Here is a 24368-nt window from a genome sequence, read left to right as displayed (position 1 = left end):
AGAAAAAAAAAGTGATTTATTTCTTTCACCTCAATTACTTGTAACAAGTTCAGCCCTAACGCATTCTGCTTTGTTTCACTGGCTCGTAGGGTCAAAAGCTCAGGGGTCATCTTTGGTTTAGCAAGTGGTGAGGTTATCTGCAGCTTTAATACGGTGCAGACTGAACTGGGGTGCGACTTCCCCCCTCCATCTGCTCCTGTGCCTCCTGTGTGCAGCAACAAGGCCCAGAAGAAGCACTGATGGAGAGGCCGATCTTATTTCACAGCAGTGACAATGAGAACTGAGCTTTTAAATATGAGTTGAAAGCAGTGGTGGAGTGGAGCAAAAGGGTGCTGCAGGAGCAGGACTTAAACAAAATCCATTGGAGTACTCCCATCACAATAGGAGGGGGCAACTGTCTCAGCACGCCTCTCTGGAATTAGAGAGCTTTAGGTTTGGGGCTCTTTTTCTTTTACAAACAGAGCGCAGGAGGAACAAGAACCTGAAAGTCCTCAACTATTGGCTACCTCACAGGTGCTTAGACTTCACCTTGGCTAATGGAGGCCTTAATTAGGGAAATACAACACCTGATTGGTTTGCTGCTTAGTTTGTGCTCTTTAAAAGAGCTCCTTGAATCAGTTTAGGGTGGAAGTTACTGTTGGTTGGGGACTGTTTGGTAGCATGGATTTGCTATTAGCCTTACTATAGTTGATGTCTAGCAGCCTTTCACTCTTGAGCAGATTGCGTATCTGGTTGATGAGCTAAAACAAGCCCTACCGGGCTTTTGTGGTGGTGGCTGCATTTTATTGCCCTTCACTTTCTTTTTTCTTCTTTGTTAAAGGAGTGGGGCACACTGCGTGCTGATACCAGAAGGCACAACTTAACTGGATGTGGTGGTGCTGTTTTCTTGTTGTACCAATGGCTTATTTGGAGAAGAATTCTCAAGTATCTGTGGGGAATGGGACCCAGACTGCTGGAAGCAGATGGTGTCTTATCAAAGAGCAATAATTGTTCATGGATTAGAGTCTTATGCATCACCTTCCTCAAACAGACCCAGAGTAGTGGCTGGAGCAGGCCCTCTCTTCTCTGCTTGCCATTGCAGGAGCTCCCCTGTAGCAGGGGAAATATATTTTTATAGTTTGCTTACCTTGACACTTCAAACATTTTCCCAGCAAGCTGAAGGTGTAATTAAATGACGTGCCAGATGCCAGTGTGCGTTATATTATACCACCTCTCAGCTGGGCTAGCAAAAGGGAATGAATGGAGCCGCAAGACAGCTCTCCTATAGATAGTTATTATCTCTTTTCAGTAAAGAATGGGTAAGGTTGAGCAGAATGTCAGTAAACCTGTAATTTTCTAGCCTTTCAGTTACCTCTGTTCTTCTGATCCACCAGTGATGTGAAGTTTTGTTGTACTTTGTTCCGTCAATTATGGCATCTCTCCAAGAAGGCAGCAGGCTCTCGTGTCACATATGCATATTTATGATAAGGTATGTTCTGATCTTCCTGTTGTGTCTGAAACCAGGTGTTCTGGGCCTTTTGAGGTGGGTGTGCAGCATGGCCTCTTTTGGGTAATGCAGGTTTTGGGGCAAAACTTTGTAGCTGTAGGCTAAAAAAGCAAAAGCTTGCTGGAGGGTTGGAACTGGATGATCTTTAAGTTCCCTTCCAACCCAAACCACTCCATGATTCTAGGAAAATGACAGCAATATTTCATAACTTTAAGAAATTAAACTATTTTTGGAACTTTAATAATAGGATTGCTAGAACATATTTGCTTACTTCATTGTATCTGCTACCTCAGAGGATGGATCTCATGTATCTCTTGGCTGTTGCACTCAGGTTTTAGAGCACTGGGTTTTCAGCTTTGCAGGACACCAGCCCAGTTTTCAGGGAGACAAGATGTTGGCTGTCACAAGACAAACCTGCCAGTGAGATTTATTTACTTACTTGGAAGTGGAAATGTTATTTTAACAATCCAGCCAGCATGGGAGTGGAGGTGTCGGACATTCTCATTGCTGGCCTCAAGGTTTTGCTATAGCATCTTGTGATCCTCTCTCTGCTTCTGACCAAGCCAGGGAAGGAAATAACTGCAGGAGCAAGGACTGTTTTCTGGTACCCCTTGTAAACCCCAAACCTCGATAATTCATCTAGATATTTGTATTTATGAAGAGCATGAGAGTCATGCTGGTTTAATACCAGTGTTTTTAGCAGGTTGATGCCATCTGGAGAGTCAGTGACACTGGCCAGCCATAGCTCAAGCTGAACTAGAGCACTAAACCCACCACCAGCAAATGGGGCTCTCATCTGCTTTTTGGGGGCAAGACGTTCCATTTGACGTTAAAAAAGCAACAGCCTGAAAGTTTCACATGCTGTCAGTTCAGTGTGCGCAGGGCACTTCTTTCAGGAGTGAGCATGCTCATAATTAAAGATTAATTTACCAGCACTAAAACCAAAGCTTTCCTCAAAGTCTACTGTCAACAGACATGCTCCCTTTCAGTGACATTTGCATTTCTAATCGGGACTGCTTATTAACAGAAAGTCTCTGCAGCTGGGATTTAATTTTATATATTTGCTGGTTGTCTTCTTAAACCAGTGCTCTGCAACTGATATTACCAGTGTTCAGCAACTGATATTACCTAGTCTCACTCGCAGTGCATGTGTGCGCCTGTGAGTGGGCACAATTTCACCCTACCAGATGGGCATGAGCATATGCAGGCACGGGAAGCCACTATGTGCATCAAGAAGACGTCTTGTCAGTGAGAAATTGAAAAGGTCAGTCCAGATAGAGAAGCCAGATGTGTAGAGAAGCAAGAGCAGAAATGGAGAAGGCCAACTCTCTGCTTTTGGGCTGTGGTTAATGTTTTCTCTGTTCTCTCAAACTGTGATATTTCTACTTCGGAAGTTCAGACTCTTACAAATCTTAGCAGAGATGTGAATCACTTTCCTTCTCTAATTTACTGACTGATTTTTTTTCTTTTGTCTGTCCGTGAAGAACTGATATGAAGAAAGCTGTTTAACAAATTATAGCATACCTTTTAGTCCCTTAGGAATCAGAAACTGTAAATAAATGTGCTTCTATGGCATGGCACTCCCTGGCCCTGTGTGTCCTGGTTTAGCACAGGGATCAAAACTCCAGCGGGCAAGAAGTCCTCTACAGACACTGAGAGAGACAGTGCCTGCCCAGAAGAGCTTGCTGCTGGAATAAGCAGGAAAGAAAGGAAATATTATTATTCCTCTTTAACAGATGGGAAACCAAGGCGCAGAGAGTTGAAGAGGCTTGCCAAAAGTCAGACAGAAAGCTGAAAACAGCCAGGAACCGAATCCAGGTCTGCTGAGACTCAGGCCAGTGCCTTAATCACTTGTCTCTTCATAGATTTTATTTCTACATTTGAGTTATTCAGTAGGACAAACTATGAATTTCTGCCTCTAGCTGTAGTGCCGGAGCTCCTATATCCTCTTGTACCCCACACATAATTCCTTTCACACACACCCCCCATATGCATCAAGCAGCCTCACTTGTCTTCCTACTGCTTAAGAAGGTACTCCGCAAAGCTCTGCTATCATTTGTGTACTTCAGCCCCAAACAAATAAATTCCTTTCTTCTTCTCCAAACTCAATCCAATTTGTCCACAGCCCTATGGTAATTTATGTCTGGTGCTGAAAGCACCATAGTTGTGTATACAGCCTTCACGTGGCTGCTGTGAATAACTCCTGAATGGAGATGCTTGGTCCCCTGGGAAAGGAGGATTTGTGGGTACCACCATCGGCCCACCCCACACACAGCCCAAAGCCTGGCCACAAACTCCTGCGCACAGGTCTGTGCTGGGGAAGTTCAGGGCATAAGCAAAGAGCTTATGCAAATCCTCCCCTATCCATCACAAAAGGGAGTCCTTCATACTTCAGAAATGATGGGAGAAACAATCTATTGATATTCTGTAATAAGCATAAATGCCCTTTATAAATTGTTTCCCTTTTATTGACTCTAAAGCAAATGTAGCCATGAATGCTGTACATTAATACATTTTATACCATCTAATGGTTTGATGGCCTCATATATCCAGTAACGCTGAGAATAATCATTAGATTGTAAGGAGTGCAAAATATGTTTTATCACTTGAAAATGGAATTCCTTCTTGAAAGGTAAAACCAGTGGTAGATCATTGATTTGAAAGGTCAGGGTTAAAAAGCTTATTAACGACTGGGTTAAGCTCTAGTAAAATTCTTTGTTTTACTCAGCTGTATAAGGCATTTAGCTAAGTGAGACTCTTCATTAGGACATTAGTGCTTTTATACTAGCTGTGTAAGGTAAAAATCAGTAATTTCCAGCTTATGTTCAGGAAAAATGCACTGCAAGTAGCACATACCCCAAATAACACCAAGCAATGGGTACAATGGTGAATGACTGCTGCAGTCTGGGGCAGCAATCCATGCTTCCCCCCACCCTGTCCTGCCCTGGGAACCCCTGACCAAGCATTGGCCAAGTAGATATATCACGTAGTGCAGCAGCAGACTGCTGGGTAGAAATACTAGCTTGGGTCCTAGAAGCCATATAGTCATGTCAGGATGCCACAGTGCTTGAGTTAATTAGCCCTGAGTCCCTATAGGGCTTTAGATTAACTAAAGCACCAGGTTCATGGGGCTGAAGGCTTCCTGCCTTTGAGATGGTGAGTTTCTGCTGGGGGAAATACATGCGTGTCGTTGCCAGTGCCTAACAGCATAAGTTACATGAGTCACAGCACGTGGAGAAAGGCTCTGTATTTTTGGTACACCAATGGTACAACTCAGGATCCTCTTTACTGCCCTATATCCATTCCAGCCATTATAGGAGCAGCCAGACAGAGAGCCCAGAAGTGAGGTAGAGGAGGACCAGGACATGGGATGCTGCTCACTAAGGGTAATTGGGCTTGTTTTGGGTCACATGTGAAATCTGGGGCAGGGATAAAACTTGTACCTGCTGAAAGGGCAACCTCTGGCTGTGCTTTCAAGCCAGCCTACAGGCTTGCTGTGCTGGTGCACCTAGAAAAAGGAGTAAGATTGTGAACTGTTTCCTTAAAGTGAAAACTAGCTCAAGGCTTCATGGTATTGCAAGGCATCCATGAATGTATGTGGTCAAGCCATATGAAATAAGGGAAGGTGGTTACACAGCAGCACACTGCACTGACCCTGCCAACTGGCCAAAAAGAAGTGAGGTTATTGAAAGTAATTGTGGTTTTTAAGGGGTTTCTTCCTTCCTAGGCCACTGATCCTCTTTAGTGGCCTGAAATGGTCCAGCAAGGATGTGATGTGGGAGCACAGGAAGGAGGTATCAGCTGCCTAAATTTAGCACTGCCATAAGCAAGAGCAGGTATTTTAATCCTGTGCCATAATGCAGCTGCCAAAGGCAAAAAGTCATTGTCAGAAGGGATGTAAAATAGTTCCACACAGCTTAGTTTTACTTTATTATTTTACTAATGTAAGGAATGATTACTTTGTTCACATAATGCATTGTGGGAAACAACACCCAGCAAAATGCCTCTCCATCACCCTGTTGGGCAGCATGGCAAGTAAGGCAATGCCAGCACCGTGCTCCCAGCTACCTTCTGAGCCTGCAAGTGCTAGTACATTGCTTGGGGATAACCAGATGCTGTCACATGGACACTGCCACGTGCTGATCACGAATTTGGGGCACTTTCCTCTGTGTGACATGGAAATCTTCTCCACTTCCTCAGGCCCTGTTTGCTTGGTTGCGTTTTAGCTTTTTGAAACTTTATTTATTTTTAGCACTTTGAAAAATTCATGCTGTTTTCAAAAAGATCCTTAATGTTTGTCCTCAGCATCTGCTATCTGTTTCTAACAAAAAAGAGACCTAAAACTCTGTCATGCTGTATTAAGAAGGCTTTTTAACGTTCTTAATGGAACAAAAAAAACAATGCAGGATATAATGCCCATAGCATGTGTTTGGTGCAGTGTAATTGCTCTGGGATACTCAATCCTTTTCATATAAAGCAGCCATACCAACCCAACCATTGGAACAACTTTACTATTTTACAATGAAATTAAATCACAGATTAAAACAGATGGTTTGAACATTTCATTACAAGCTGTGGAGCTTATTTGCTGACCATTGGCTGGTATATGTAAACACATAAAAAGCAAAAGAGCCCTTGGATACAAACCATACTCTCTCTTAGCTTTTCACTCATGGTTACGACATGGTTATGAATGTTATGGATCCAGACAGGGTCTTTAAAGGTGCTGAATTCAATTTACTTGTACCGATGAAAAGAAGAGGTCATGGAAAGTGCAGAATGGGTGGGAAGAATATAGGGGGTTTGCTAACTGTCCTGCCAATGCATTTCAGTTCACAGGTGGACAGGTCCAGAGCCATCTACATCCGTACAGCACAGCATCCCAGCACCAGCCCTCTGGTTCCCTGGGATACTTAGTCCCACTAAGGGAGTAAGGAAGAAGACTGTTGTACCTCTTAGGGGTAGGTGCGTGTCTTGGTAACTTGAACAGGTGGAGGAAAGCCAAAGGCTGACACTGCTTCAGCCCTTGGGAAGTGCAGTTCTGTCTGTATGGCCAGGACTAGGCGGTCAGCTCGCTCGTGCGACAGAGAGGTCAGCACTATCTGCCTATCAAACAAGCTGTCCTCACTGAGTGGGTTAACTTTGTGTTGAGAGGTATTAAATAAACCCCTCACAATTACAGCAAGTATTTCACCATGTTCCCAATGTACCAGCACTCAGCAATGTTGCCCCAGGTATTTAATTTTTCAGATATTGTCAAACAAACAGAATTCTACTCTAAAAATAATTATGAACAAATCTATAAATGTATTTAGCTTTGGTAGAGCTGAAATGAATAGATGTTTCTTAAAAGTGTAAATGCCATGCCTTCAGACATTTTCTGTGCTAGTCAGTGTTGGGTTAGTGAAAATGTAGAGACTTCAGGGACTCAGAGCTTCATTCTACACACTTCTGTAGGCATCAAGGTGAGCCAAGGATGTTCTGCTTTACCTCTGCTTCACGGTGGAGCAACCTAAGGTGAACACAGTATGTCCATTACAATCTTAAGTATGGGTTAGGAAAGAAAACATTTTCCCTTTGCTGTTAGTGAGTCCAGCAATCCCAGTCAGCATCTCTGTCCTAAAGAGTCAAGTCTGAATAAGCCTGGGCTCGTGACACCCAAAGGAATAGGAAAGAAATTTGAGTTTTCATAGCTTTTGGGGAAAAGTTAAAGCTGTGGTGCTAAAAGTCTAGTTAAGACTGCAAAGAAAGGGAAGGAAGTTGCAAGGAGAGAAAGGTGCTGGAGATAGATGCTGTTAGCAAAGCAAACAATTAGAAATCATCATTAAAATCGGCCCTCTTAGTTCAGTGGCAGAGCTTCTGGTAGCTTTTGTGTAGTTTAGATTCAACCAGAACATCCAGCTACCAGGGCAATATCTTCATTTCTTGACTGGTAGCTCCTAGCAATCACTAAGCTTGCTAGAAACCCTGGTTCCAGTACTGCGAGCTGCTTCACAGTCACTGATCTAGTCCATGTTACCCCAGGCCTTAGACATAATGGACATCAATCATGCAGGACAGTGCAGGGCTTCATTTCCTGCGCAGGGACTCAAACCTTGAAACCACAATGTACAAATGCACATTCGCAGGTGTCCACATCTGCTTCACAATTTAAACCTTAAACCCCAGTCTTTAAGGGCTTTAAGAAAATGAGCATCCAAAGAGGAAAGTACAGGGGAAGGCATTAGACGGAGAGGATCACCTTTTTGTGACACTGCTCTTTTAGGATCATAGCTGCATCTTCATACACATTTCTTGATCCTTGTATGTCAGAGCTATCATGCAGAAGAGTTTGCTCATATAATAGCATATTGTTGACAACAAGCTAGAAGAGCCATTTAAAAAATATATCTTACAATGCTTGCTTAAAAGTGTAAAAAAAGAGAAGAACTGTATTTTAAAAAATCAGTATTTATCAATAGTCCTGGCTGTAACTGGGGATTCACAGCATGGATGCTGAAAGAACGGAGACAGCATGGTAATGAAAAAAGCGTATCCATCATCAACAATACAATACTTACTGTGACCTAAGGTCAGGTTTGTACAGTTACACCAGATGTTAGATTTCAGCCGTTCTTTGAAATGAAGAAACACAATGGTTACTATTTCTGTAGTGTTGTGGATTTCATTAAACAACAGGTTTATCTTTCAGCTTTAAAATGTAGAGCAAGATTAGGATGTTCTAACATTTGGGTTTCAGAAAGATCCAGTGAGCATAATGTAAAGTAGGGCTTGGGCTATAAAAAATTACTGTTTCAAATGCAACACCCAGCTCTTTCCAGTGGCAAAATTCAGAGTCACTAATGCAAAGGGTGAAAGAAGGAGACACAGTAAATAGCTCTAACGGTGTAGCTGTTTCTAAAGCAGCCCAGGAAAGGGCGTGCATGGTCCCTAGGGACACACTCCCCCATGACACTGGGGAGAGCAGATGTGTCTTTGAGCAGGGCTTGCTGCTCTCTGGGTTTCAGCTTTTTTCCTCTTTTCTTCCTTCTCAAGCAATAACAGAGGAGTGGGGCCATCATTAGAGGAGCCTAACCTAAAAGGTGGTTGGAATTGCTTAGGATTTCCTTTGGTCATCTCCTCTGAGCTAGACTGATACAGCCCTGGCTGCTCCCTTCACCTCTCACCTCAGCCTATTTCTCCAAATACAAGACATTCCCTTGCCACACTGGCTTCTCTTTTGCCTTGTTTGTTTTATTTAAGGTTTCTTAGCAGTCTGTGGTTTTGTATATAACTGTATATTTTATTTAATAGGTACATATATATACATTTATATATATAAATAAAGGATACATTTGAAATGCTATAGATATAAATACACACACACATACCCATAACTTTAAGAAATGACTGCCACTCTAAAATCATATTCTCATTCAGTATTATTAATCAGGAATACATAAATTCCTAGGCTTAATAGAAGAGATAAGAGCGGCTTGTACCGGGTATGAAGAAGCCTTTTGATTATTTTGTCCTCTGTTTTCCTCACCCTATAACTTTGTGTTGTTTGTAAACAGTCCCTGTTTTGGACAAAGGCAGAGGAGCAGGGTTCATGTCCTGAATTATTTCATTAAAAATTAAAGCTTTATAAAAGTGTACACATTTCATTAACTTCGCATTGCAGGCTTCGCAAATATTCTAAGGGATGCTAATCTCCTGGCTTTAATTAGATTGAAGGTCTCTTGCAAAGGCTATCATTTTAATATAAAATGAGCGATCTTTTAAGCTTTGTGAATTAGAAAACAAGAACTTCCATTTTAGATCAACAGTTACACAATGAAACAAAAGAGCTTTGGATATTTTTTGCAGAAAGTTAAGGGTTTTGCACTACCTAATGTGAAACTGTAAGAGCCAGGCAGTACATACATTCTTCACATCCATCTAGGGATACGTTGCACATATGTATGTGTGCACATGCACGCACCCATACACACACCCTGACAGCTAGCACTTCCTTTGCGCAGTGCACAGCAGGCTGCAGTCCTAATCCAAATTCCACCCCAATACTTCCACTGGATCAGGGTCTTACTGGTGCATTAGCTCTGTCTTACTCTAATGGCTTTCTGTGTGATATTAAGTTGACTTGCAGGCAAAAAATTGCCTAGAGTGACCCAAGAGGGATAGTTATGGAGGGGAGAGGAGCTGAGCTGTGTTGCTGCCTATGGGTCACCCCCCACCTTGAGTGCCACAGTGCTGTTCTGGCTGCGAGCATGGGGTTGCAACTTGGCTCAGCAACGAATGTGTCTTCCTTGCCAGGGACCGCACTGAGCTCTTTTAAACCTGCAGTTGTCGTCTGCCCCTGTTCTTCTGCTATTATCCCCTGCTAGGAGATGAATTTTTATACTTCTGACCAAGATCCAATCTTCTTTCCCTTATCAAACATAATAGAAAATGCTGTAGTTACAGAATAACAAACTCGCCTCCTGGATAAATGTCAATCTATTTTTAAGTGCGGGATCAGCTTGGGAGCAGCCTGTGACAGCGTATCACTTCATGCCAACATGGTGCCCCTTCATTTCTTATTTCACTTGCCTCCAGCCCCCTGTCTTTGGTTCCACATTGCCTTGAATGTCGCCTCTTTTCCCTCTTCCGGCTCCTTCACCTTCATACACAAAGGGCCTGATCCTGGCCGCTCCCACATTAGATCTGGCACACAGTGAGCTGGTGTGATGTGAATCAGGCATATAGCTGCTGCACTATCCCCTGGATACTCCTGGTTTGTGTGCTGAGTGTTTCTCTTTCAGTCTTAAGCCTTGTTCTGTTAACTCTCATGTAAGTCTGGAGATTGCTTGTACAGCCGTGCAAGTCAGCTTTGTGCATTTTTCTGTTGGACTTTTGGACTCATAAGCTACTTTCAGACTATCATCTCACTCTGCCATTTGAGGATTGCATTTTGGAAATGGGCATATTATTCTTTATAGTCAGACACAGGACAGGCTGCTTTATGGAATTTGAGTGCAGAGAGAGGCTTGCAAAAAACCTCATTTATTTGTACTTGTGGGGAAACAGACCTCCAAAAACAGTTGCTATCATTAGATCCAATTTGAACAGCAGTTAATTAACCAATGATGGAGGGTTTTTTTCTTTCAGTTGGTCATTCAGACCAATTTTGTGTACAGACTTTTCAGGACTAAGAGGACCAAGCTCTGAGCATAAATTTAAGTAATCAATAACTGTAATTTTTAAACAGTCCTGATTTATTCAAAATTAACCTCCAGAAAAAGAACTAACTGCATTAACATCTGTGCTCAGATCTCTGCTGTGGCAGCTCTTTCTGCTGACAGTCTTGCTGGACAAGTTTCCTTTAAGAGAGCAAAGTCCTCGACTTCATTTCTCCAGTTCCCTAATTTTGATTCAGAGCCACATCTTTGTTTAAAGGTTTATGTAGATAAACCTCAATTTTGTCAATCTCAATTTTGTGTAAGACGTAGGATCAAGTTCTAATTTCCAATGTTAAATCCTATGCTCTACTTTCCACCGCAGTGTTCTCAAGATGACTATTCCAGGTTAGACCCCATGCTGTGTTTAACACTTAGAATAAACTAAAGTATCAGTAACTTCGTTTACTCATTAAGAACATGGGCTTGCTCTGAAACTATCTGATGTGCAGTGAGCTTTCAAAGTTCAGGTTAAGATAGACAACAACGGCATGGACAATAACAATGATATTTGGGACTACTGAAATATAAATCTGCTGCTTTCCTATTGCTTAAGGACACACAATAATACAAATAATCTTTTGTGATAGCCTATATACGAATCAGATAGAAAAGCTCTTCCCACAGAGTGGCCAGCTGCTATAGTAATGGCATGTTGTTTTAAGCACTCAGTGAGAGGTGAAAATTCATTGGCCATCTTATTTTCTATCTTAAAGTATTCGTGATAGCACTGTTACGTATGCTACCAAAACAGCAGAGTGTTAGCACAGCAGTACTGGGCTTGTGGCTGCTGTGCTGCCAGGATGCTGCTGCTTGTTCTCCTGCGAGCACTGATCCAAGAGGGTGCAATGGGATGGTGAGAACTCCAAGCTGTAAGAAAGCTCTAGCTACAGGAAACCCATTTCCAATCTCATCTCTACTGTAAGCAATCAGTAAAACACAAGCATTGCATCCCCCTTCCTAGCAGAATACTGTTATAAGACAAATATTAAAGCATGCCAGACAGTCAAATATTAGCAAGATTGTGAGAAATGATCACACTGTGCTAAAACTAAAGTCCAAATAGTGCAAAAGGCTCTGGGTTTTGGTGCTGAGGAGAAAACAAAGTGCACAGATAACACTACTTAGGCTATGCACCCACATCCAGCCAGCTAGGGTTAGCTCCCCTCCTACTGCACCTCACTCTTCTTGTGTAAAATTGACCTAACAAACACTTTTCCTGTACATGCTATGACAGGTGCTGCATTTGAGCAAATTTTAATAGACAGCATATTAACTGATGGCTTCAGATCACTGATGTATGTGTGTGAGTTCGCATCTCCTGCACAATGGTTCCTGACTCTCATCTGTTTTGATCAGTATCACTCACCCCTGTGATCCTTGCTCTTTTCCAGCATCATGACAAATTTTGGTTCCCTGTCAACATCAATGTCTCATTGGCTCTAACGGTTGAGATGGGCCAGTTCATCTCAGCATCATATCCTGGCAGCTCAAAATTGATCTGAGGGTATTGTGAAAGTTTTCAATATGTGTGTATGGAATCCTCTGTTGAACTCCAAATTTCTGAGCATCTCAATGCCATGGATCTTTATGCTCCAGAAGGTGTGGGTACATTTTTCTATCACTGAGCAGAATGGAAGGGGACAGAGCTATTGCATGCTTGAACTCTTTCCTTCTGACACTTTCGGATCTTTCCTGTTTAACCACTGGGCTAGAAGGGAGGAAGGTCTGTGGCATTACTCAGACTAAGGTTATACAGTAGAAAAAATATATTATTCTAAACAAGGAATATTCCCAGGGAACAGGTCTGGCATTTGGCTTTTTACAGGATCTTAGAATTTGACTCATATTCAGTGGGTCTGTTGGGACTATTGGGTCTATTATGGTTTTGCTACCTTTTTTCCTGTTTTCTTCTTTATATGTATTAGAATACATATCTGGGACCAGATCCATAGCTTAGTTCTATCAGCTTCAATAATGTTATGCTTATTTCTGCCAGATGAAGTTTTGCCTTTGCATTCAGAGGATATAAGAAAATGCACTGAAAGAGCCCTAAACCACACAGACCGCTGATTCTCCTCTCTCTTCAAATTCCCCTCACCCCAGGCTGTTACCCCAATCTACTTCTTTTTTAATTCCTAGTGACTGGTGTACATCTTGGATACTCAGGGCAAAGAGGTTTGGTTCCATTTATGTTTAGAAGCAGCACATTCTGGAAGCTGTGCTCGCACTTGCATGGTAGTTAACATTCTGCTTTTATTTTTTTGAAGTAAAGAGTTTTGTAATCTGTTACACCACCACAGAGAGGCTTTTCTTTCTTCTTCAGAGACAACTGCAACATGCAAATATTCTAGTGCTTAGAGAAGTGTGTGTCTATACACATGCAACCTAATTATTAGGCTCATTTTCAAACCATATGCTTCAACTCGTAAATAAAGTCTATTAACGCTGAACTATTGATCAAATGTAAGGATCAGGGATTCCAGCATCATCTCTGTCTCTGCAGGCTGCTACCTCCACCAACCCTTATAAGTTAACATTTGAATTGGAATTAGACCTTGTAATTACATTTATATTAATAAAATTAGAAGGCAAATGTTCTTCTGTGTTTTATCTTCAAGTGCTAAACTGAATTGTCACTTCAATTTATTGCGCTTGCACAGAGATTTACTTTATGTGAGTTTTGAAGTAATTTTGAGATTGAAACTTGGGCAATTGTAGGGACATGCCAAGATCAAGAGGCAGATTTGTCTGCTCTCAGGTGACTGTACCCCACAAAGCTTTTCCTTTCCCAAACCCTTATTGGTTGCTCTTATTAGCCCTTTCTGTAACCCAGTCCTTGCATCAACTACTTAGTGTGTACAGATATGCTTATATCCCGTGAGCTTAGCCTCCTTTCGTTTCTCTTCCTTTCCCTCTTAGAGCCTGTCCATTTGTTCGTGTATTTGACACTAGTTTTCTGACATCTCTCCTAGCTATTCCCCTTAGAATCATATATAAAATAATGATGTCCAGCCTGAGCTTTCCTCTCTTCAAAAAGCACTGACCTAGTTTCTCTGCTTTTACAGCAGAAGTTCTCCAGTCCCATGTCAACGAGGTTGCCCTGACATATCTTAGCTCTGATAGTTATCTCTCTCTTTTAATAATGGCATCCTGAATGGGGATTATTTCCTCTAAATGCATCTTCATCTGTTCCCTGTAGACTGTTTCCTTTTGAGTTACTTCTGATTGATCTGTTTTTGGTGGAAGGGCTACGCAAAGATAGCTCTGATCTTTCTATCCAGGGCCTGACCACAGGTGATGATGCCTGTGGACTTTGGCCAGAATTGGAGCCTTTGATAACGTATTCCCCAAACCTGTATTAAACACAATGAAAAAGCCATAGTTTAAATTGCTCTTTCTTATTATTAATGGAGCACATCCTCAGAGTAGTGGGTCACTTAAGTCCTTGGATGTGTGCAGAAATGACAATATTGCCTACTAGCTACTGAATCGTTATTTTTGTACAGCATTGCTCACTTATTTTCCTTCACTTTGCAGTACATTCTTTTCGTTATGTCCAAACTTTCCCCATCTGCCAAGGACCTGATCCTCCATCATCAAAGTGAGGGCAAGATTTCACCTGGGATCCTACAGGAACATCATGAAGGCCAGACTCTTTCTTTGGGTAAGTCTTTGATAGTCTTTAGTTTCTCTATTTACTGCTTAAATGCACTGCCCATTCCCCCCTCTCATTTCTCCATCATATCTATTTATTTATTTATGCCTTTTTTAATATTATTCATCCTTTCTCATTGGCCTCTGACTGACAAAGTGCTCTTGGGTTGTAAAATGTCCCATCGTCCCATCATCGCTTACTGCACCACTGAGAACGGTGCTGGAGCTGCACGGCTGTACCTGCAGCCTGTCAGCCTTCGGTTACAACGTCTGTGCTGGCTTTTAGATTAATGTCAGGCATGGTCCCATCATATGCTGCTGAAATATAGCAAACTCCAGGGACTTAGGTCTCTTCAGGGTATGAGTGCTCATTAGAGCTGGCGTGGGCTGTGTGTGAAACTGCTCTGTTTTATGTATTTGAGCCATCCAGACTGGGTAAGCAATTTTTCTTTCTGGTATCTATTGAAGAATGTAGGTGTCCTCCATCACTTGCCTTAATTCAGCTTCAGAAACTCCTTGCACCAGCTGTTTGCTGTGTAAGGATAAATTCTACTGTGTTGTTCAGGAGAAGTAAATCTGACTTCTGTGTGTAGAATGTATAGAGGTTTGTCTAATTTTGTGCGGCAGAAGGCAACAAGAACATTTGCTAATTCACCTTGTACTGGGAACTTCTTGCAGCAGGGGCCATCCTGCCTGGCTGGGGAGAAGGTATTGTAATAGCTTCCATCACCCTGATATGTTTTTTTTTGTTTTCCACAAGTGGGTGCAATCCTCATTTACACTGATGCTACAAATTCTTTTCTTCTAAAAATAGAATGTATTTTTCTATCACAAATGTTCAGCCTGTTGGGTTGCTCTTCCAAGGGCTTTCTGTGGAATGGAGGCAGACCATAATGGCAAAGACATAAATGATTCTGTCCAACTGAAACCTCTAGACTTGTTCCCCAAGCCAGTCTTTCATGTAGATACATTATCTCACTGAGAATTTCTTGTCAAACTATGTTAAGTAAATAAAAGAGGTGAAATATCAGCAACAGAGCTAACAAATGTAACTGAATGCTCCACTTGAAAGAGCAGATCTAGCTGTTTACCATGCTAATCTGAAATGAAATGAAAATGTATATTTTTCATCTTTTCAGACAACGATCTTCAAAAACAGGTAGCTGAGGTCTTTAACAACACGGATTAATTTTTTTTCTTTCTTTTTAAAGAAAAACCCTATTGTGAAGGAGTTTTGCTTGTGTGTGTGGCTGGATCATGTAGAAACTGAAATATCTATTACTGATGATGGTCCACCAGTGTAAGCCTTATATCATACAGTTTTAATTTGCCTGGCTCATATGTACCTGCCTACCTTTCTGGTGCTGAAGAAGGGTATGCAAACACTTCTGCATGCTTAGAGGTTTACTCTTCCCTTGCCATACACCAAGCTCTTACTCCCTTCTCATGGATGCTCCCAGTCTGTTCCAGTGCTGTGCTGGGAGGCTGTTCAGTATCCACTGTGAACACCTTAAAAACATCTTGGCAGCAACCAGACCAGACATCAGTTAGTGTTATCGGTACCATCTAATATTTGTTGAGTTCAAGTTAGCATTTTTCTCATACTCGGGGGGCAGAGACTGACTAAGTTTATTCTTTGCTTCCCAGAGATTAAGCTCGATTCAGAGCCCAGTTCCAGCAGCTTTCCGGAGAGAACATCCTCCCCAGACAGGCTGCACGCTGCTAATTACAAGGGAAATCCTGGCAGTGTCGAAGTTGGTGCCAAAACCTCACTGATTGCAGCGATGCCGGGATCTCACCAGATGTCTGGATTGTTTATCCGTCTGGGGGTTTCTTGCCCGGGTTGTTCACTGGCTAGCCTTGACCTTCCTCAGGAGTCACAGCTCCTCTTCCAGCCATGCAGAAGAAGGGCTGTTTCTGATGCAGCTCCAGCCCCCATCCCTACTTCTGGCTGCTTCTCTCTGACGTACCTTTGGTGTTTCCAGTTTGTTACAGCCAGAGAGGAAGAGAAGAGTCTCATCCTGCTGCAGCTGCCGTGCCTTTCCTGTGCCTGTCGCCCAAATCAGTGATCATCTGGTCCATGTAGCACCCGTACATACCTACATGGAAAGATGATGTGAGCCTCAAGGAGCTTACTAGTTAAGGAGAGACAGGAATAATAAAGTAATCTAATTTTTCATGCAAAAATCCACTAGGAACTACTAGACTTTCCAAAATGTATTCCAAAGAAATGCAGAGATAGATTCCCGACCGGCATTAATCAGTGCTGATTAAGTCATGGAGCTACCCAATTTCTGCCTGGTGAGTACTTTTCCTGTCATTGATTTATTGCCTGCCCTAGAAAAATAAGACCTGAGAAATAAAGAGTTCAAGTAAATTTGCTCAGTTACCCAGCCAACTGTTGACTATGGTACCAGGGATAATAAATGTTCGTGGGAAATTCCTTATACACGTTCATGTACCAAGGTCAAGACCAGAGGTGTTGGACAAGAGGTTCCACTTAAACTTGAGAAGAAACTTCTTCTCAGTGAGGGTGACGGAACACTGGAACAGGCTGCCCAGGGAGGTTGTGGAGTCTCCTTCCCTGGAGACATTCAAAACCCGCCTGGACACATTCCTGTGTAACATTATCTAGGTGTTCCTGCTCTGGCAGGGGGATTGGACTAGATGATCTTTTGAGGTCCCTTCCAATCTCTAGCATACTGTGATACTGTGAAACTGTGAGCATGCTCCAAATCCTCCAGAAGCTGCAGAACGCAGCTCAGCTGCAGCAATACATCTGGGACCTTCAAAAAGCAAAAAGATGTGACTGAACAGGCTTCCCAAACCTCTGAGGCAGCACACGTGGACAGTGTGACTGCAGCTCAGGGTGACGCAGAGAACCCAGAGCACCACTTCCCACAATGGGCAAGAGGAAAATTGGCTTTTCCTCCTCAGCCTGCCATGAGAATGGCTGTACTCATGGTTGAGATCCAATGCTTGCCACCAGTACTCCTACTGATAACTGGCCTTAGCACTCTGTTTCTTTCCTCTCATTCATAAGAGAACTCCTCAATGTGCATGACTTAAGGTTTGCAGGATTGTGTTGTGTGGGGGTTATTGTTTTCCTGCAGACACATGGCATTATGTTTAAGTCACTGGATACATCAACACCACCATCTGCTTTTGTTTTTCAAATGACAACGCGTTATTTGTTTAATACTTTCTACCCCATCTTCTTTAAGATATTTTAAGGATAAAGTCTGCAGAGCTGTAGAGAGGACAACCCTTATCAGGTTTATTTGTTTGGCTTACCAGTTTGTCAATATTGCTTTCCAGCTCTCTTTGGAGTATTTGTGGCATATTTTTGTTAACCTGATATGGTGAACAACTTCCATCAATTTATGAACTATGCAGGATGCAGAAGGCTTTCTGCTAGGGACAACACATGAGACTATCCAAAGGGAAAATTAATGCTTTGGTTTTTGGGTACCCATTTTGTGTCATTTTACCAATGGATCTGGTGTCTGGAAGGAGTTTGTCTCTTGGAGAACACATCAGATCCTTTAAAGTGTGCATTGCCCACAGATTTCTGACCACTTAACACTTCAGAAGCTATAGCTGAGTCATGGTTAACAAATCCATGCACTTGCTATAATAATTTGCTAAGTATAAGGACTTTTGCTTTAATGTCATGGAACAGAGTGAGACAACTTTTCAAGATAGTTAAACTGCAATTAGAGGATTTCTTCACTTATGGTCTTCAACTCTTTCTCCCTGTTGCCTGTCAAAGGCAAATAAACCATTTGTTTCTCATCCTATGACTCTCCCAGCTCAGAATGACAGTCACTTGGTGTGCCCTAAATGTGCTTCCACGTAACCAGGAGAGGAGCTCTTACTGCTCTGTTACCCAGACTATGCATATGCTGACCATACATTTGCTGTGTATTTTCTTAAATGAAAGCTGCATTGGTACAAACATTTGCCTATTTGCTTGCCAGTGGCACCCATTCCCAACCTCATTTAGTGACAATGAACAAGAATCTATTTTTTTTTGTCTCCAAACCAGAATATTCACATATTCCAACCCCGAGGCTCAGCTCACCCAACCCTTTACTTCAGATCTTTGCCTCTGCACCACTGCACTAAATAAATTAACAAGTTATCAACAAGACTACCAGGCCACTCCGGGCTCCCCATTACTGAGGCTGTCATTGCCACTCAGGGCTCTGCTGGAACGTGACAACTTCGCAGCAGAAGGTCACTCCCTCCAGTCACTCGCTGCTGCTTAGAGGCAACCATTCTGAGAAATGATTTGTTATGGTAGAATCGGAGGCACATTTGTTAGTTAATTCATTCTGTAAAACTCAAATGAGATGAAAAACAAGCGTAGATCTCACAAATGGCATTTAATTATGTCTGAGACTAAAATTCATAATACATATTTATGCTGCCCTAAGTCATTTGCACGCAAGGTCCCTTTTATTCTCACAACTGTGTCCAATTGCTGATACGGGAAGAGGGCATTAGTGTTGGGCTGCTACATGTTCACTCATTAAAGTGCCTCCTTCTTTGTGCCTTAACTTCCCATCCCCTGCCCTCAACAGGCAACAGGTTTTCTCTGAATTTACAGTGTGGCAGTTCTCTAGGTGTTATTATTTCACAGCCCGTGCAAACAATGCAAAGAAGAGCCTATAGTACCTAATAGCTTTAACTTGGAAGATTAAGATGATGTAGTTTCTAACTACATTTGGTCTCTAACTACTCTGTGACTTTTCTTCCAGACTTGGGATCTAGGAAGATATCAGGAAGCATTGCACAAGGACATTGTCCCTGGTGAGCTGGGCTACAACCTGCCAGTAGCAGGATAACTTTGTTTTCTACAGCAGAGGGGGAGCCGCCTCAGCAGTGACACTAGAAAGGAGAAATGGTTAGCACAAGACAAACACCTTGCACTGATGCTGCAGAGGCTTGAGAGAATGTGCAAAGCACAGGCTCCTGGGAAATGGACACTTTGGCACGTGTGGTTTGTTAGCACACAGAAGCTCTGACCTAGCAAAATATTTACCTGTAATTAAGTGCACATGTGAATGGGCTGAATATACACCTGCTTCCCCTTCAGCTGCCAGAAATCTATAGGCTCTGCATTTGGTGTAATGGCTGGAACGTCTTTTAACACAATAATGTACAGTGCAACACTGCTGAAGGTGCACATATATTTTTATAATGGTTTGGTGCTGTCATTGTGCCATTTTTTTAAGTCCTTCTCTCAGTATGGCATAGAGTCTCCTACCAGCATCCTGAGCAATGCCTGACTGGAGACAGACTTAAGAGAGGAAAGTTTCCATCTTCTCATCCTCTCCAGCTTCCTGAACCTTTGCTCCCTGCAGAACCAGGTACGTTGGAAATACTGCCTAGGACTGTGAAGTCAGCAAGAGGCTGTTCCTGCTCTGCAGTGGGGTCCCACTCCAGCCTGAACACCCTTGTCTCTTGACCTCCTCCACCATGAGACAGCAACCCCAAATAGCTGCATCTGGTCTCTGGGAGTCTCAGAGGAGGAGGCTGTGCCCCAGCAGCTCAGAAGGGAGGAGATTTCATAGCTCACGTCTGGTTGCCATGCTATCCTGCCTCTTGCCATGTGGCTGTGTGCAAGCCTGGAGAGTGCTTTTCATGCTTCTTGACATCATTGCTCTGCTGAGGCACCAGAGACACTACCTCTCCTCCCCTTTCTCTTGGCATGTTGCCACCCATACTCACTGGGGAGCTTGAGGTTTTTTGTTCTCTGGTGGGAGATTTCATTTGACCCTTTCAAGTGGGACACGAACAGATATTAGATTTGTTGACAATTAAGTGCTTTTATCTGAATTCAGCAAAAGAGGTACAATGAAAAGATCACAGCTGTTGAGAAAGAGCACCACACCTATTACAGAGTTCATATGCATTTACAAGTGGCACATCAGTGAAGGCTCTCCTCATCCTAGCAGATGTATGCTCCTTCCACAGAAAACTTGTTAATCTCTCCATGAGCTCTGCATGCTTTACATACCTTTGAGAAAATGTAGTGTTTGACTCTCTTGCCAGATTTTGCAATCGTAGAAATGTTACTATCAGGTAAAAGCTACATGGAGGTGCTTTATCTTGCTGTAACTCTCCTAGATGCAGGATGGGACAGTGATTTAGAACACCAGGTAATTAGAACTCCGGTTGTAATTAAATTCTAAGACCACTATTGCCCTATTGAATAGATACCTACTTATTCTACACACACATTTTGATTGATAGATAGATAGATAGATAGATAGATAGATAGATAGATAGATAGATAGATGATAGATAGATTGATTGATTTCAGTTAGAATTCATTTTTGCTTGTTTTCATGCACACACACATAAAATCATGAAGCTACTTAAACAATATGTTCTAAAAATTAAGGTAGCAAATCAACTCAGTCAGGAAGTAAGTAACTCAGACTTGGCAAAGGAGACTGAAAAAAACCCCAACCTCAACATGACTATTATCTGACATCATACAGCAACTGCACTTCATAATAACAGCAATAAAGCATCTACTAACCAGAGAAAATTGTGATGAAATTTGGGGAAGGATATGGCTCGCAGTCAATCGGTTGTACAAAAGTAGCAGTAGAGTTTGCCCACATCCTAGTGAATCTAGGATGTGGGACATGGGAGCATGACTGACAGCAAATGGTTTGTAAGCTCACCAAGGGTGGCCCAGGCACTGGGTCAACAGTATAACCTCAAAGTCAAAGAGAGCATGACCATCCTTGAATACATGTGTTGTGGCAGTGACAGTGCGGCTGGTGAGGGCCAGGGCCCACAAGTCTGCTTTAATTTGTGCCGGATGGCCTTTCCTTAGAAACCCTCTAAAAGTCCAGTCCTGCTGGAGCACAGTTTGCATTGGCTTTCTTCTCCCGTGGCCCGTGTTCAGGGAACTGAGTAGACATCAGGCAGGCTTCACATGTTTCATAGCTGCAAAAGAATTCAAACAGGGCGTATTCAGTTCCTAAGCATCAATTTCCAAACACTTATCTTGGCCCAGTATGAGCCCTTCTGACTGCTGAAGGAGATGGCATAGTAATTTTGCAGCCACCTTTATGCAAAAATATGAATAGCAAAAGGAAGATGCCAGGTTGAAAACAACAGCTGTGTCAGTGGATGTGGTCCTGTGCTGGGAACTATGAACCTGGTGGAAAACAATTAGTGAGCTTGGCCTCATTTCTAAAAGGCTTTGTATTTCATAACATCCATGTGCTTTATGTAATGTCAGTATTTGTCCCACTGACATCAATGGTTAAACTCCTCTGGATTCATTGGCCTGAAGATTTTCCCCAAGTGGTGTTATTTCCCTTTTCTTGCTATTTACAGGATTCTCCAAAGTAACTCTGTCCATAACTAACGGACTTAACCTTGTAGAGGTATCGGATCCTGTCTCTCTTGTTGTGTACCTCGATTTGTTCATGTCACTGACACAAATCTGTTCTAGAAAGCTTACAGGTAATTTCATGCTTATAATACATGAGCTTTCACAGAGATGACTGTACAGCTGCATGGGATGAGGAAGGTCAGAGCCCATGGGCTGCAGCAAAGGCCATCATAGTCAGCACAAGAATTCCCACAGTGTTAAACAGAGTTTGGATCTGGCCCATGTGTATTCAGCAGTGACTTTCTACTTAGCATACTGGCACAAAGGGAGTCTTTTCAGACCGTTCTTCACCAGGTTTCTTTTCTGCCTTCCAGCAGATCTACAGCAGAGCATTGGCTCCTTGCCAGTTTAAGTAAGTCAGACCCATGGGCTAGTAACTCTGGTCTTGCACAACGTGCACAACCAACAGTGGCTCATGGTGCTTAGCACGTACCAGCAATAATCACAGCTGCGGCAGGACAGCAAAACAATTTTTGTATACATTTGTGTAGGTTATGTTGTTTTGCCAAGGTAACAGCAGGGTGCATCTCAGTTTGTGTTGGTTAGGGACTGGCAATATGTGAGCTTGCGTACATGGCAGAGCTGTTGTACTGCGCTGAGTAGATGCTGCAATGAGCTGAAGAGCATTGTCAGCTCAGTCTTCTTGTTTAGTAGCAACCCTGGCTGCCATTGCAAGATTTGGGCAGGTGCTGGGAGGTGTGTTTCCTACTGTAAAGCCCTTGCTGGCAAGGCAGGAGGATGGTAAGGGATGTGATTGCCAAGGGAACTGTTAATGAATTCCCCAGCCTTTCTACACCTTTTACATCCAGTCTGCATGCAGCTTGGTCCTTCTCCATATAGGAACTGCTCTTACACTAACAGGATGTTTGTTACTTGTGGTCTTGATCCAGGTCACACTGGGGACTGGAATCAGCATCACAAAAAATCCCATCTCTTGTAAACAGTAATATCATAGGTATCACGGTAAATCAATGCGGAGAATCCTGAGCACTAGAGGTAGCTCTGTTCTCTGTGGTGATCAAAGCATGTTGATGTCTGCAAAGCAGCATGGCCTCAACTTTTTGCACTGAGTCTCTGCAGAGAAATACGTAGCTCCCGTCCAGAGGGAGCATCCCTGGCTCTTTTTCGAAGTCTTGCATTCATTTACAGAGTAAGGACCTGACAAATAATAATCATTAGGATTTAACTAATAGTTTCTTCCCAGCACCTTGTCTTTTAGTAAGGTCTCAAAAATTTAATTGACACCCTGAGACATGCAAGCAGCAGATATCTAGTTAGACTGAACCAGGGTATTTTATAGTACTGGCTTACTATATATAACTTCTAAGCAACAACAGGAACATGTACATTGATTTCGTTTTTATTCTCTGCTGATCCTACTCTACCTCCAAGTCCTTGAAGACTGTTACAAAATTCAGATTAAGAATGGAGAATTCACCCACTAGCTCCAAAACCACACATCCCCTACCCCCAGGACATTAGAAGATGCCTTTCTTACCTCGCCAGCTTGCAAGTCTGGAGCTCCTTGTGCACAAACGTAGCTCGGTGTTTGAGGTTCAAAGCGTTTCCACGGACAAGCAGTGTCATTCAGCAAAGCCTGCAGCCAAACTGTGAAAGTTTTTCATTGACTTCAACACAATTCAACATTTGCTGTGGAATGATGAATGAAGTAAATGTTCAGCTAATGACTTACTTCATGCAGCTTCTAGTCCTAATATTAAACCATTGCTTCATTCTCTATTTCTGTGCCCTTACCAAATAGTCATAGATTATTTTATAGGATAACCTCATTTTCCTTCCCTTCTTCCGGTGCCTTTCAAGGAAATACAGACTTGGAGTTGGCAGTAAAAACAGGCACACCAATGAGCAAGACCCAGTTAGAGCAATCAGTGGTTTTAGGCTCCCTCCTCATCCCAAGTGGCTCTGGAAGTTTCCTTTTATTCTTTAACATTGTTCGTCTTATTTACACAGCTGCTCCACTAACTTTTTCTAGTTCTATAATTATTTATTTCTTCCTAGTTGTTTAGGTGTTTTGTTTTGTTTTTTGCATATTCTCCCTTTAGATTTTAGAACAGCATCAATTTATGTTTTACTACATCAAAAAATAATTTGTTTGTAATTAAACCCACAAATCTTAGAGTGCCTGTATATGAGCGACCTGTGTTTATGAGGAGGACTCAGGGGCAGGTTTTGAAAGCTGAACCACATAATTTCAAGATCCATTATCAGATTTTAGGGATTTTCTATTATTGTTATTTCAAGGTCCAGGTGTGTAAAACTGTATCATTTTTCTCGCTTGGTTTTGCTAGCTGGTTTAAAAAAGAAATGTATTAATACAGCTGTACACGTTATAACTATGTGTGTGACTGCCCACTGGATTTACATGAGCAATTACCCCAATAGCAGACAACCCTCAGAGACTCGCACATGCAAAAAGCCTGTTAGCTGTAAAATTGTTGGCATGGATGCTCTGTTTCCATATGCAGTCACACTGAATATGCATATACATTAGGTGCAGAAGCACACACACATTTTTGAAACCAGAGGCCTCAGTGTGAACCTAAAGGAGAAAAGACAAATGCTTTGAATGAGGACTTTAGGTCAA

General features: G+C 42.4%; 1 long non-coding RNA gene across 1 annotated transcript; it reads left to right on the top strand.

The window, feature by feature from the left end:
- The first annotated feature begins 1371 nt into the window (after positions 1-1371).
- LOC130606527 (uncharacterized) lies at positions 1372-14349 on the top strand. Its single transcript, XR_008974000.1, has 3 exons — positions 1372-1468; positions 3223-3304; positions 14224-14349. It is a non-coding gene; the product is annotated as an uncharacterized LOC130606527 (long non-coding RNA).
- The last annotated feature ends 10019 nt before the right edge of the window (positions 14350-24368 follow it).

Source organism: Pezoporus wallicus, unplaced genomic scaffold (assembly GCF_028554395.1).
Source record: "Pezoporus wallicus isolate ANWC-B61680 ecotype Strahan unplaced genomic scaffold, APGP_CSIRO_Pwel_v1 contig_7073, whole genome shotgun sequence".
In the NCBI taxonomy this organism is placed as follows: Eukaryota; Metazoa; Chordata; class Aves; order Psittaciformes; family Psittacidae; genus Pezoporus; species Pezoporus wallicus.
The sequence above is the reverse complement of the archived record's forward strand: the minus strand, read 5'-3'. Positions and strand labels throughout refer to the sequence as shown.